Raw genomic sequence first — 15,891 nt, 5'->3', positions numbered from 1 at the left:
GGGCAGTTAATTCAGGGAGCGGGGTCACTGACCCACAGAGCTTGAGCCACAGGGCTCCAGGTCGAGGCTCACAGCAGTGTGGGCGTTTATCAGCCACCCTGAATGAACTGCGTACGTGTCCTTAGTGAACAACTGTATCTTGAGCATTTCTGACTTGCATTGCCACCTGTTAACTTCCTTAATAAACCCTGTAATCCTGAGCGTTGTTTGTGAGTGCTCTGTGGGCACTGCAATGAATTGCAGAATCCAGCGGAAAAGTAGAAAGTGCTGTTTGAGACAGAACACACCTGGGGTGGTAAGACAGACACAAGCTGCTGACTTTGCCCAGGGATGGGACCTTGTGGAGTGACCTCGATGCTGGTGGGTGCTGTCTCCTTAGACATTCGGTTGGGTGAGGCACAGACAACGTGGCTTGGCAATAAGGGACCAGTACCAAGCTTCCTTTACTCCTCCCACAAAATGTTACAGAACGCCTCCGTGCCTGCCCTGCATGAGGTGCTGGGGATGCAGCTGGCCTGAGCCCAGGTTTCAGCATGAGAAATACATACACATGTGGTGATGAGGGAGATGATTTTGGCAGTTGTGCCCGACTTAACTGGAAGAGGGAAGTGGTTGAAGCCCTGCCAGGATGCATCCCAGGAATAACAGCGACGCCAGGTAAGGGTGCAGGAGGGAACCGCTGGGCGGCACAGATGGTCAAGTGCTTGGAAAGCTTGCCCCAAGGCTGGCATTTTGAACCTATCTAGAGGCACCAGTGGACCACATGCATCACAGACATCACAGGCATGTGGGGGTCTGTTTCCAGAAGGTCATGAAAATCCATAGCGCAGTTCTAATTGTCTGGGGGTGGGGGCTGGAGGGCGCTGAGTAAAAAAACATTTTTCTTCTGAAAATAAAGAGGACGGTAGGCCCAATAAGTTTAGGCTGCAAGCTGAGGCCCCGAGGCAGGTAGGGGTTCTGTGTAAGGGAGGAGAGGGCTGTGCTTTCGTCAAGACATCTTCAACCCTAAACAGGGGTCCCAGGCTGCCACTGCACAGTCTCCCCACCTGTAGCCTGTTTCAAATCCCATGAACGGGAAGGAAGGAGACTGGATGGAAGGCGGTTTTTTGTTTTGTTTTAGTGAACTACCACTCCCTATTGACAAGACTGGCTCATGCAACGAAGTTGTAGATTCTTTAAAAAGGGAGTGTGACAGATTAGGAGCACTTTCATAATCCAAAACCAGGTGGGGCAAGGCCATCCCCACCACTCTCAGTGTGGAGAGCTGAGAGTCAAAAGGCCTAGGATGAAAAGTGGACAGAAAGTTTTAGAAGCTCGCAATGTAACCGAGAGGAATTACGGAAACCCAAATGAAGGCTGAACATGATAGCGGGACAAGAGGAAAGTCAAAGGAAATAGAGGAAAGAACTGGAGACAAAGGGTAGTTATAGAGGTCTAAATATAGGCATGCACATATGTAAATATACTTATATATGATGATGGAGAAATAGATCTATGTGCATATATTTATAGGTTTAGTATTAAGGTAGCAGATAGACATTGAGCCTCCTCTCAAGTACTCCCTCAATGCAAGAACACTTCGTTCTATTAAATTGGCATTCCATGATGCTCACCTTCCCGACACGATCACCAAAGACAAAGCAGGTGCATAAGCAAATGCGGTGAAGAAAGCTTATGGTGCCCGGCTAGCAAAAGATAGAGTGTCTGGGGTATTAAAGGCTTGAAGATAAACAAACAACCATCTAGCTGAGAAGCAACAAAACCCACATGGAAGAAGCACACCAGCCTGTGTGATCAATAGGATCAGGTATCAGATATCAAAGAACAACAACAAAAAAATCATATCATTGTAAATGAGGGGGAGTGTGGAATGGAGACCCAAAACCCACCTGTAGGCAACTGTGGACATCCCCTTACAGAAGGGTCATGGGGAGGAGACAAGTCAGTCAGGTCGCAGTGTAGCAACGATGAAACATACAACTTTCCTCTAGTTCATTAATGCTTCCTCCCTCCCTCCCCCACCACTATCATGGTCCCAATTCTACCTTACAAATCCAGTTAGAACAGAGGATGTATACTGGTACAGATAGGAACTGGAAACACAGGGAATCCAGGACAGATGAAGCACTCAGGACCAGTGGTGAGAGTGGTGATCTGGGAGGATGGAGGGAGGGTAGGGTAGAAAGGGGGAACCGATTACAAGGATCTACATATAACCTCCTCCCTGGGGGACGGACAACAGAAAAGTGGGTGAAGGGAGACGTCGGACAGTGTAAGATATGACAAAATAATAAGAATTCATAAATTATCAAGGGTTCGTAAGGGGGGGACGGGGAAGGAGGGGGAAAATGAGGAGCTGATACCAATGGCTCAAGCAGAAAGCAAATGTTTTGAGAATGATGGCAACAAATGGTCAAATGTGCTTGAAACAATGGATGGATTGTGATAAGCATTGTATGAGCCTCCAATAAAATGATTAAATAAAAGTTTTTTAAAACTACAAAGCTCTTTTACCTTGAATGAAAAGAAATGTCTTTGCCGTTAACCACAAACACAAGCCATTATTTTTAGCCAAGGAACATATGTGGTTGGGAATAGGGCACATTCCCTTCCTGAGGGATCAGAACATCTCCTCCACAAAGAGCCATGTATGGACTTTGAGTGACAATGGCCCCTGAGGGGAAGAAGCTGTTGAAATCAGATCCTCCCCACCTTTGAAAAGGCCTCAGTGAGGTGCTCCCTGCACTTGGTCTTGAGAGGTCAAGTCTATCCCAGGGACACCGGGCATCCTCCCTGACAACATACCACTCAACTCATCTGTACCCCCTTCTCCCCCACCACTCCCACCCCAGACTTCAAAATTTGGCCTTTAAGGTCTCCCCGCTGCTCCCCATGTTTTTCTCTGGGCCTGGAGCTCTCCAGGGAAGTGGGTATTGTTGGATGGCAGTTAAGGACCGCAGTGGAGGCCACATGGTTTATACACAGCACAAAAGGAAGGGATGTCGTGCTAAAGGCTGGCTTAGACCTGCCCTCGTGCCACTTCAGCCCGGTTGCTATGGATTCTGATCCCTGCTGGCCCCAGGTGGGAGAGCCCTAAGGTTTTCGAGGGCTGGTTTCTCAGAAGCAAACGGCCAGGGTTCTCTTTCAGGGCACCTCTTGGGGAGCTCCACCACCAATCAATCGATAGTGAGCAGTCCAGAGAGCATTCACTGCTGGTCCTGAGGGGGGTTTTCAATCCTGGATTCCCTGTGCTGTGGGCTCTTATCTGTAGCAGTGTGCATGCTCTGGTCTAATCTGATTTGTAAGGTAGAATTGAGGTCATGATAGTGGGGGGAAGGAAGCGTCAAAGAACTAGAGGAAAGTTGTGTCTCATCGGTGCTATACTGCACTCTGACTGGCTCATCTCTTCCCTGTGACCCCTCTGTGTGGGGATGTCCAAATGTCTACAGATAGGCATTGGGTCTCCATTCCATGGCAGCCCCCCCCCCCTCACCTTGGGTATGGTTTTATTCTGAGAGCTCAAAACAGATCTATGGAACACAAGTACACTTTTGATTTCGGGTGATGGCTGTTATGTGCCAACTTGGCTAGATTGTGATTCTCAGTGGATTGGCAAATACCAGACTGGGAGCACAATGCACCCATCTTTGAAGATGTGATCTGATGAGATTGATCAATCGGTAGAAAGGGGGTTTCCTTGGGGCAGGGCCCACCTCCAATATGTAAAGGGATGTTCCAGGAAAGAGCCCTCTCTCTCAAGCTTGCACGGTTTTCATTACCTGACCTCTGTCCTTGGGATGTAAGCTTCATCTGTCAGTCTGCTGTACTGTGGTGGTTTGGGCGTTGTTATGATACTGGAAGCTATTCCACTGGTATTTCAAATGCCAAAAGTGACATTCATGGCAGAGAGAATTTAGCAGAGCTTCCAGACTAAGACAGACCAGGAAGAAGACCTTGGTGATCTACTTCTAAGACAGTTGGCTAGAGAACCCCTTAGGCAGAGCTGCAGATCAGTCCAGCAGATAAGCATCTCAGATTGGACGGCACTCAAAGTTCAACTGGAGAAGAGCTGCCTCCTCACAGCTGGGCTGACCTTCAAGACATGGAGGCAGGAAAGCCTTTGAAACCCTCATCGACTGATGGAGCATGACTCAAAAAGGAGAAAGAAGTGGTACCCATCATTATCCAAATTATTATTCTAACAGAATGCAGAATGTATGAAGTATGACTCAAGGGGAAAATGGAAGCTGTCAAAAATTAAAGGAAATACACAAAGATTCGCTATTGTAGGCATTTGTGAACTGAACGGACTTAGTACTGACCATTTTGAATTGCATGGTAGCCTGCGAGTGATAAATTGACATGGATGCTGTCACAGACATCATCAGAAAGAACACTTCAGGATCTATCCTGAAGTAAAGAAGCTCTGGTGCCACAGTGAGTTTAGTGCCAGGCTGCTAACTAAATGAGAGCCTGGCGGTTCGAACCCACCAGATACTCTATGGTAGAGAGAGGAGGCAGTCAGCTTCCATGCAGATTGACAGCCTCGGGAGCCGGATGGAGCAGTTCTGCTCTGTCCCATGGGCTGGTTATGAATTGGAATGAACTCAAAGACAAGTATCCTGAACTTCAACACAATCAGTGATAGGACAAGACTCATATGCTCCCAAGGAAGACCAATTAGCACTATAATTATTCAAATGTACACAGCAAACTCTAAAGCCCAAGATGAAGAAATGAAAGATTGTTACCAGCCTCTCGGCCTGAAATTGATTGAACATGCCGTCAAGATGCGGTAAAAATTACTGGTGATTGAGATGCTGAAGTTGGGAATGAAGAAAGATTGGGAGTTAGAAAATATGGCCTTGGTGATAGAAATATGCCGAGTGCTCAGGATAGAATTTTGCAAGACCAGTTATTTAGCCATTGCAAATACTTTTTCAATAACATAAACTGTGTCTATACACTGGACAGAACACAAGGGAAATAGAGTGATGATAGGGTCATGCTTTTCTAAGCCAGAACCATAATTTAAATGTATTGGCTCCTTTTTGGTCTTCCTTCTTCAATATCCAACTTTCTTATGCATGTGAGGCATTCCTCCATCTTCATCAGCAAGTGCTTTAAGTCTTCCTCAATCTCAGCAAGCAAGGCTGTGTCATCTACACATCACAGGTTGTTACTAAGTCTTCCTTTGAATTGTGGTGCTGGCAGAGGGTATTGAAAGTACCACAGACTGCCAAACTGAACAAACAAATCCGTCTTGGAAGAATACAGCCAGAATGCTCCTTAGCGGCAAGGATGGTGAGACTTTATCTCGTGTGCTTTGGGCATGGGCATGCTATCAGGAGAGACCATCCCTTGAGAAGGGCATCATGCTTGGTAAAGTAGAAGGACAATGAAAAAGACAACGGCTGACAAGGTGGATTGAGGCAGTGGCTGCAACAATGGGCAGGCTGTCTGAGAACTGGGCAGTGTTCTGTTCTGCTTGACATGGGGCTCTAATGAGTTGGAATCTACTCGATGGCAGTGAGTTTGTGTGTTTTGAGTTTTCAGTGGAAGGATGATGAAGCCACTCAATACCACCAGTTAGGACAAAGTATGGAGGTAACCTTCTATGCAGACCATCTGACTGCTCATATGGTGTTCCATCTGAGGCTGAAGAACAGTACAAGTCCATGAGAGTCAACCTGAGGTTAGAAATTATCTCAACAATAAATGTGATGCATCGAACACTACTGATCAAAGGCAAGATGCGCTGTGGGATGACATCAAGAGGGTCATACACGAAAAAACAAAAGGTCATGTAAAAGACAAGGAAGACAGAGATGATCAAGATACGTACATGTCAACAGAGACTCTGAAACTTTTTCTTGAATGTAGAGTAGCTAAAGAGAATGGGCTATTGAAATAAAATTTCAATAGAAATTTGAAAGGGTAGCGCTAGAAGATAAAGTATTAGAATGAAATGTGTGCAAAGATCTGGAGTTAGAAACCCAAAAAGTTCCCTTCAGCTTCACTGAAGGCACTGGTAAAAAACAAACGACAAACAAAAACCAGACCTGAGTAATTAACAGCACACCAAGTGAGATGATTCAACAAATGGAAACAGTGCTGGAAGCACTCGCTCATCTACGCTAATCCGAAGACAGCACCTGGTCAAGGCACTAGAAGAGACCCATATTTGTGCCCACACCACGGAAAAGTGATCCAACATAATCCTATCAATTATATCGCACACGTAAAATTGTCCTGAAGACACCTGAAAACTGGAAGCAGCAGCCCTGCGACAGAGAACTGCCAGAAATGTTAGCCAGATTCTGAAGAGGTTATGTAAGATGGTTTGTGGCTTAAAGCAGAGAATACCAGAAAGGTATTTATTTACCTGTGTTTTGCTGCTTATGCAAACACATTGGACTGTGGGAAACCTAACAAAGGACGGATAGCCTTGTGAAGAGGGGAAATTCCAGAACACTTGCGCTCACATAGACTCTGTACAAGGATCCAGAAGCAGGCGTCACACAGAACATGGGAATACTGCCTGGTTTAAAACAGGAAAGTGTGCATCAGGGTTGTATGCTCTCACTCCGCTTAACTCAGTCGGCATGCTGAGCAAATAATCAGAGAAGCTGAATTATATGAAGAAGAATGCAGTACTGGGATTGGAGGAAGGCCTATAAATACCTTTTGATATGCAGATGACACAACTCTGCTTGCTGAAAGTGAATGGGTTTGAATCAAGAGCAATAGCTCAGGTAAAAACACTGCCAGAGTGAAAGTCAACAAAGCTAACTGGAACCAGGAAACTGTGGGAGAGGGGTGGGGATTTGCAAGCTCAGGTTGATTCTATTTTGCATCTGAATAAGTTCCGCAGCTGCCGGCCCTCCAGCCTTAGTCCCATGCTCTGCTGCAGGCCTTGGGTGTGCTGGTTAACCTCCTTGAGTTTCCAACAGTGGAGCTAGATGAGAAACCATTCAGAAAGTTCCATTTTCTCTGTATTTTCCAGCCCCGTCTCCGCCATCAGCCACTGTCCCTTATGTCAGACTAACAGTACTCCTGACTGTATTCCTGCAAACAACCTGGGTGGTAAGCATTATTTGTGGTGTTTTTTGTTTTCCTGACAAAGACACTGAGGTTCAGAGAGGTTAAGGACGTTCATACAAATCACTCACAGGATGAGCTACTAGGAGGCGACCAATCCAGGTCTGCATTGGACTTCCGGCCCAGTCACAGAGCCTTCTGTCCAACAAAGACTAGAGGTCAGAGTGGAAGCACTAGTCCTACATATCATCTCCCTCTCTAGTTACCACCTTGCAGAGGGACATCTCAAGAAAGACCTTAATTTCTTTTTTTTTCCCCATCAGTTATAGTCTCATGACATATTTATTTAAATTTAGGTCTCTCTTACTCTGGATAATACATTTTGGAATCATGGGCCCCATTCCCAAGAATAGGTCTGTTTCTTCCTCTTCTTGGGGGCAGATCTCAGAGGGATTGCAAAGCGAAGATTTGGGGATACGCTATCAGAGCACCTGGCTCACTGTCTCCAGGTGCAGCTGGAAGGTTGGGCCAGGCCTTGTAAACTCACAGACCTTGTGCCTCACTTGTTCTGTCTCTCTCTAGATTCTTCTCTCTCTCTTTTTAAAAATAATCATTTTATTGGGGGCTCTTATCACAATCCATACATACATTCATTGTGTCATGAACATTTGTAATTTGTTGCATCGTCATTTTTAAAACATTTTCTTTCTACTTGAGCCCTTGGTATCAGCTCATTTCCCCCCTCCCTTCCCCACCCTCCCTCCATCATGAACCCTTGATAATTTATAAATTATTATTATGATGTCATGTCTTACACTGACCTTCACCTACTTTTCTGTTGTTGGTCCCCCTGGGAGAGGGTTATATGTAGATCCTTGTGATCTACATATCTTCTCCCCCCACCTTCCTCTTATCCTCCTGGTATCACTACTTTCATTATTGGTCCTGGATTCCCTATGTTCCAGCTCTTATCTATACCAGGACACATGGCTCTGGTCTAGCTGGATTTGTAAGGTAGAATTGGGGTCATGATAGTGCAGGGGAGAAAGCATTAAAGAACTAGAGGAAAGTTGTATGTTTCATTGGAAGACCTTAATTTCAACCTAGGAAGAATCTCGCTTCCTCTTTCTGTCTGCTCCTCACGGACATGAACGATCCATCTTCTTTATGAAATTTTTTGTATCTGGGCCTAGCAGCCAGTAAATACTCAGGTAGTATGTACTGGCATTGGACTGGGTGCAAAACAACATCAGGAGCACCTCTATCTGGGCACTTGTGAGAAACACAGAATCCCGGGCTGTACCCCAAATGTGCTGATTCAGAATCAGAACCTGCATGTACTCTGAGGAGACCCCTGAGCCATTGGGTACATTATAAAGTTTGAGAAGTGGTGTCCAGCACCCCCAGGTCCTTCGCTAGCTCGCTCACTCACTCACTCACTCACTCACTCACTCACTCACTCACTCACTCACTCACTCACTCACTCACTGCCATTGAGTAAATTCCAACTCATACTGACCCTACCGGACAGAGTAGAATTGCTTCTGTGGGTTTCTGCAACTCTCTAACGTTTTACAGGCATAGACAGCCTCATCTTTCTCTCTAGGAGAGGCTAGTGGTTTCAAACTGCTGACCTTGAGGTTGACAGTCCAAATGTGTAATCACTATGCCACTGGGGCTTCTTCCCACCTTCCTATAAACCCTATATTCCACACTAGTGTAGAAGATAAACTCACTCCTTGTGAAGCTGAACCACCATGCATTTTTTAATGGCCCAATAAAGTTCAAGTGTCTCTGAAGGGACTTTACTTCAGAAATGACTTCTCTTACAAGACCAACTGTTCCCTCGTCTTAATAGAAGAATTAAATCGAGAAATGGGAGGGCCTTGGCTAAAGACAACCGCATGAAAAATAAAAACTTCCCTTCTAGACATATGTTCATATTTAATATGTAGTTAGTGCTCTGAGGTACAATTAATCATCACCAGATTTAAAATGGAATTACTCATAGTTAAGTGCCTCATTAGCATTCAGAAATGTCTAACCTTTGGATAAGTACCACTGACAATTCGCCTCTTTTCCACACCTATTTATTGAGCATCTATTATGAACCAGGCCCCATGGAGATGAGATGCTGTAGAGGAAGTAAATGTCCCAGTCCCCTGACCTCCAGTCTTTGTGACAAATACAACGACGATTGGGAACACGTGAATCAAACACTTCTATAAGCAAATAGTGCATCAAGTACCATCGCCACGATTTCAATGTGAAGCTTGTCAGATGCTTGCTGTGTCGCACCCAATTAAACAGTTGGTGTCCAGCAACCAGAAGCACTGAGTCACCCACTACACCTGCGCGCTCAGCAAAGAGGTGCTGCCCAGTGCAGGGGATCAGCAGCGGCAGCCAGTGTGGCCACCATGAAGGAAGAACACTTGACCATTCATTTAAATAACAGAACACAGAAACGTTTCAAAAACTACTGAGACAGAGAGATGCAGCTTTCTGGTTCTTATGGTTCCAAAAGGAAGGCTGAGCAACTCCAACCCATGAGTCGTTGTAATATAAAAAGTATACGCATACATAATATTATTTCATCTGAAAAAACAATGCTTGAACTTTGAATCTTTTACCTAGAAGCTGTGAGGGAGGGAGCCATAAAGACAAGCAAGAGTTAAGAGAGATTGGGAGGGGGGGAATGGGATGAATCAGATGAATTCAACTTAATGACATTCCCCAGCTGACAGTTCCTGTTTACCATTTTCATTATTCGACAGCCAGAAATAGTAAAAGGGTCCAAATTGTTTTAAAAGAACCAAGTAAGCTTTGAGAAGACTGTCACGGTCTAGAGATGAAGATGTCGTCACCAACATAACCGAGTTTTTGTTGTTTTTTTTCCCTTTTTCGACACTAATTAGTAAAGACTCACTCAGCTCCTTTCTTGAAATGTTTAACTCTTTAGGGGGTAGTATTTTATTAATAAGAAATTTCCCCCAAAATGTCGTCTTTTCTTTCGAGTCCCCAGGAGTCACTCTGGGAAGCATGGAGCATCAAACCAATTCAACACAGGCGCACAGAGGGCAGGCAGATCAGCAAACAAATAGACAGTGGGTTTCCCCAAAAGCAAAGAGCTCAAAGCAGCGCCACTTAACAATTCTTCCTAGCCACACTGCACATCTCACTGTCAGATGGGAGGTAATTATCGAACGTCTTTATATTACACACTTTATTTTTAACTAAATCTTTCAGTAGACTGCTGAGAAATGCCAATACTTCTACCGTTCCTAATTTGGCTGTGTAATCAAACGCGGATTTTTTTTCTTTCTTCTTGGTAGCTGAGAGATCCAAGTCGGAGTAACTCTTGTAAACAACGCCTTTAATCGTGTTAGAGAGTTATTTTGAACAAATCTGGGGACTTTTTTCCTGTGTGGAATTTTAGTCGCAGGAAGATGAAGCAAGTACACTTGCCCTTGAATGTTAACTATACCTCCCAAGGAGGGTAGCCTTGATGAGCCATTACTTCTCCAGCCTAGGACTAGGTGTTGGCAGGTTAAATCGTGTGTGTGTGTGTGTGTGTGTGTGTGTGTCCCCACCCCCACCCCCCACACTGCTTCAGAGTCAATGACTTGGGAAGTGCAAACCAGAAAACCCTCCTCTTAAGGGTTGGTTTGTAAATGATCAGGTCCAGTTTTTCTCTGCTTATTACGTGAAACTAATAACTCGTCGATATTTTAGTGCTGACGGCACTAGCTCGTTAGACGAACTGACCGGTAGATAACAGAACTGGTAGGTAAAGATGGATTTGGTCGAACATCACCCACACCCACCGCCAGCCCAGGACCCCATCTAGGAACACTTGTTGAACTCCGGGACTGTCAGATCCCAACCTTGGGAGTTTCTCGACTTTATCGAAGTGTTCAGCTTGCTGTTTTGAGGTTTCCATCTTACTTAATCAACAATAACGATGACTAATTATTTGTGAATCGCAGTCCTGAAAACAAACTTTCTTACCTTGAGCAGTTCAAGAGTGGCAGGCAAAGGGGCTGGAGTTTGTTAGGTGCCGTGATTTTTCATTTAGCCCCTAGGTACGTGCTTCTTCCCCGAGATTACAGACCCAGCGCGGTTCTCTGGCAAGGTCAAAGACGTGTACCCCTTCCCGGCACACCCCTCAGCAAGGCAACATGCTGGCGTGCGACCTGAGCAGCTCTTGGAGGCGAGGCAATGAGGGGAGCAGGGTTGCGGGCTCCGCGGGGGTCCCCAGGGCAAACTCAGCGCCCAATCCGGCCCGGAACCAATTCCGGCTGAGGAACCCAGAGGGACCTCGGGCCCAGGGCGCTCACGACGCACTCACTCCCCTTGGGGTCCCGGACTCCCCTCGCCGCCGGAGGGCGAGGGATGGAGCTCCGAGGAGCGCCGAGGCGACCCACCAAGGCTGCAGCTGGAGGGCACAGCCCTCGCCCACCCCGACGGTGACCCTCCAGCACCCCCGAATCTCGGGGTCAGGGCGCCTCGTCCTCTACCTCCCACGGCGAGACCCGCGCGGAGTCCACCAGGCGCGCGGCCGGCGCGTGGCCCCGGGCGGCGGACGCCCGAGGCGATCCGAACCCCCTTCCCGCGCCCCCGGCCCCGGCGCCGCCGCGCAGTCCCGCCCGCGCCCGAGCGCCCCTCCCCGCTCGCGCGTCCCCCGCGCCAGGAAGCAGGTGACAGAGTTTTGCGACCTTGTGCACACGCACGCCCACCCCGGGGGGCACGAAGCCCCCGTCGCGGGCCCTTACCTCGGAGCGGGCAGGGGCGGCCCCCGAGGGGCAGCGCGCGGACTGGGCCGGGAGACGCGGCTCCCGCCGCCGCGAGCCGAGACCGTGAGCGGGCGCGGCCGGCTCCTCCGGGCGGCGGCGGGAGGCGCTGCTCTCGCGGCCGCCGCCGCCGCGGCTGCGAGTCTCGGGGCTACGCCGCCGCCGTCCCCGGTGGCCGCCGCGCGCGTCCCTGTGCGCCTGCAGGAGGCCGGCTGCTCGCGCGGCAAACTCTTCCGCACGCAGAGCCGGCGGGGAAAGCCGCCGCCGCCTCCTCTTCCTCCTCCCCCTCCTCCTCGGTGGCCTCCTCCTCCTCCTCCTCCTCCTCCCTCTCCTCCTCCTCCTCCTCCTTCTCATCCTCCTTCCCCCGTGCCTGCCGCCGCCGCCGCCGGGGTCTCCCCTGGCCGCACGCCAGGCCCCGGCCCTGACCCAGCCGGGGACACGCGCACCCAGCGCGCCGCCGGGACAAACGCAGCCCGGGCGCCCGGGGCGGCGCGGATACCTGCGGGCACGGAGGTCGCCCGCAGCGGGGCTGCAGGGCACGAGCGGCGGGGACGCCGGGTCGGCGCTGGGCAGCGGTCGTGTTGTGCTTTGAGCTGAACTGACCGAGAGGGGAGGCCATCGGGTGCGGGGTGGACGCCCGAGGGCTGCTAAAGTTCTCCTTGGGGATGGGCAGGCATCTTGCTCCTTTTGCCTAGAGTAGAGCCCTCGCCGTGCCAGCCGCCACCCCGCGGTCCCGAGCCGGGGGATGGGGTAGGGGTGGGAGGGGGCGCCTAGCACACCCCTCTGGTCCCCGCCGCGCATCGAGGGAGGGGGCCTGACGCCCGTACGTGTCTGCAGGAACCCTGCGATTTGTCACCAGGCGGCGGGGCGTGGGGGCAGGTGAGGGCGCGGGGGTCGAGGGAGACGCCGGCGAGCGCCCTGCCAAGAGGCACAGCAGCGGCTACTGGGGAGGAATCATCGTGTCCTTACTAGGCGAGCGTAGCCGGTCGGGAAAATGGGTCAGGGATGGAAAAGAACTTGCTAATTGCCCCTCCGAGGCGCTCGGAGCTGGGGGTCTGCGGGGAGAAGCGCGCACTGCGAGCTCCCCTCGGCCTCCCCTCCCTTCCCCTCCCTCCCCCGCTGCCCTCCTCTCCTTTTGCACTAGTGCAGGAAATGTTCCACTGACCTACATATTTTTCCAAACATACGTGACCTTTTTTTTTTCCTTTGTGGGAGGAGACAGGCGAGAATCCAAGAAAAGGATAAGCTGCAGAGAGGCGCGCTCGAGAAAGCAGGGAGGTTTGTTGTTGTTTAACCAAGGCCCCCACCACACCAACTAGAGACAGAGGCACTCCCCAGGCACTCCCCAGAATACTCCCCAGGCACTGCTGTGTGATGCTCCGCGGGGAAGCGACACCAAGTCGGTGCGAGGGGGAGACCGTGCGCCCACTGGCTTCACCTCGCCCCGAAGGCCACTGGGAGGGCTCGGCCTGCACAGAAGAGGCGCCCCCCCCCCCGGGAGAAGCTCGGAGGGTGGGGTGGCTCCCCCAGCCCTACCGAGGTCCCTCCTTTTCTGACCGTGCCCGCGGGCTTAGTAGCCTTTTTCTGAACCCGGTCAATGGCCCTGGGAAGCAAAGCGCCCCCTTTGGGCTTTTTGGTAACTATTCGGTTTTGTGGCTGAGAGAGCCTCCTGGATCTCTGCCCGCGACTGCCAGGGCGAGCCGTGGTCTGCAGTCGCCCCCAGCCCCACGCTAGGTCCCTCGCCCCGGAGTTTAAGACGAGCCCTGTGTCTTGCTGACAGGGACCAGGTGCGCCTTATTTGGTCATGCAATCCCACACCGTCAATTAGATCAAAATGCTCACACAGAGCTCCTTTCTCCCCGGCCCTCCCCTCCTCCCTCTACCCCCACCCCACCCCCGCCCTGTAAACTAGGTCATTCTCTTTATTTCCCACTTGTATTATTTTTGTCTAATTCCCCTCCTGAAAAATAATCAGCTGCAAGGCGCTTTGAACGTTGTAAAAGAAGCTGGTATTCTTAGGCTTGCTTCTGACTTGGAGGGATTTTCCAGGAGGAGGAGGAGGCATTTGGCACATCCTGGTTTTGAAGTCCCTCCTTTGCTAACAGGAAAGGGGGAGGGATGGTCTATTTTGTGTTGTTTTGTTTTTCAACCCCATGTTTTCCTTCAGGCAAGTAGGTTTCACCCTGCCCTTAAATCCTGGCCATGACTAATAGCTACCAAAGGATAAGGCTGCGTACTTTTAGCTGGATTTGAGGGAGAATCTAAAGCCACCTCCCTTCCTTCCTAGCACTGGGAGTTCAACATTCCAACTCACTGCCCTTACTCCCTTTGGGGAACTGATAGAACAATTGTTTGAGGGATCTTCTTAGGAAATAGTAAGGGCTTCTAGCAATAATACATCAAATCCTTCCTTAGGGCAACAGATATTTTTATGAGTACCTGTTTTTCTGTTACCAAGCGAAGCCACTTACCAAATGTAGTTTCTGCCTCTATAAAAATGACACACTCTCAGTGGCTGTATTTACTCAAAATTCCATCCCACTTCCTAGGTCAGTTCCACCTTAGTGGAACATCTTTCTAAGAGTCCAGAGGAGTTGAGTGTGCAGTGCAGGCCCTAACCATGGCTATCGGGGAATAGAGTCCCCCAGAAAAAATGTTCCTTCATCCCCAAATACAGAGTTAGAAAGGAAAGTGCATCTTCATTTAATTCTATGCGTTTGACATTTAAGTTCCTTTTACTGGCATTTGTTGATTGCTGGCCCTGTGAAGGATCATGGAAACATAAAGGCAGTTTTTGTCTTTGAAAAAATATACAATGCACAGGTGGGAATAAATTTCAAAACTCACTGCCATCAAGTCAGTTCTGACCCATGACAATCCTATAGGATAGAGTAGAACTGCCCCTGTCGGTTTCTGAGCCAGTAAATCTTTACGGGAGTAGAAAGCCTCATCTTTCTCCCTTAGAGAAGCTGGTGGTTTCAAACGGATGACTTTTTGGTTAACAGCCCAGTGTGCAACCTACTATGCTGCCAAGGCTCCGAACAGCCCTATAAACAACTCACTGCCATGAAATCAATGCCGATTCATAGTGGCCCTATAGGACAGGGAAAAATTGCCCCTACAGGATTCCAAGACTAACCCTTTAATGGGACGAGAAAGACTTGTCTTTCTTCCAAGGAAAGGTTGGTAGCCTAACATGTCATCAATTACCACACCACCAAGACTCCTCTGCAAGTCTATAGATCGGAGGCCCAAAGCGGGCTAGTGCAAAGAGATGAGCCCACAGTGTTCACAGGAGGGAATCAGGATGGAGTCCTTGGGAAAGATGACCCTGGTCCTAGGATTTCCTCATTAACGGAGGCAAGCTAGATCGTAATCCCTGCATTTTAAAAACCTATGACATGCAGGAAAATGCACGATTTTCAACTGCATTGCCAGTTGTTAGAAGGGTCAGGTCATCCCATGGTTAGCCCTTGCATAGTGCATGACTTTACAGTGTGCTGTGGCGATGCAGCTGGGAACTCCAGGTGTTTTTCAAAGCATCAGAATTCACGGAGGCAGGAACAGAAATGTGAATTGTATCAATTCTGTCAATCTCTGATGTTATTAGTGAAGTCGGTGAAGTGATATCTGTACAGGTTTTTGCCATCTTACTGGATATTCTTTTGCATCATAGAAGTGAGATTTGTAGCATAATCATCATGAAAAGTGTTTATCCAAATAAGTTTTCAAAATATGGACCAAATGATGCCAGGTGTCCATTTTTTATGTTACATACAGGAAAGAATGTGTGTCATGCTCTAGTAACACACAGAGTTGGCCCAGAACCTGGTTCCACATTACGTAAATACAGTGATGCAAACAAATTCTAAATGCAGATGACATCGCAATTTTTCTAACAAGCCCCAAACCAGGAGGGTCTCCTTTTAAAAATGACTGTCCATACATTCAAGGGGCCCTGGTAGCATAGCGGTTACACACTGGACTGCTAACCACCAGGTTGACAGTTCTAAACAAGCAGCTGCTCCTTGGGAGGAGGATGAGCTTTTTCTCCTCGTGT

At 48.9% G+C, this 15,891-nt stretch overlaps 1 protein-coding gene across 6 annotated transcripts in view; it reads right to left on the bottom strand.

Annotated features, from left to right (window-relative positions):
• The window catches only part of NPAS2 (neuronal PAS domain protein 2), a 202,225-nt gene extending 190,108 nt beyond the window's left edge, over nt 1-12,117 (bottom strand). For 3 of the 6 annotated variants that reach the window (XM_075563256.1, XM_075563258.1, XM_075563262.1), the window contains exon 1: nt 11,814-12,117. The gene's annotated coding sequence lies outside the window, so the exon portion shown is untranslated. Of the gene's footprint in view, nt 1-11,049; nt 11,548-11,813 lie in introns of those variants that run through there. The other 3 variants (XM_075563259.1, XM_075563261.1, XM_075563257.1) reach the window with 3 other exon arrangements.
• Between the last annotated feature and the right edge of the window lie 3,774 nt (nt 12,118-15,891).

This window comes from Tenrec ecaudatus, chromosome 11 (genome assembly GCF_050624435.1).
Source record: "Tenrec ecaudatus isolate mTenEca1 chromosome 11, mTenEca1.hap1, whole genome shotgun sequence".
Taxonomy (NCBI): Eukaryota; Metazoa; Chordata; class Mammalia; order Afrosoricida; family Tenrecidae; genus Tenrec; species Tenrec ecaudatus.
The sequence above is the reverse complement of the archived record's forward strand: the minus strand, read 5'-3'. Positions and strand labels throughout refer to the sequence as shown.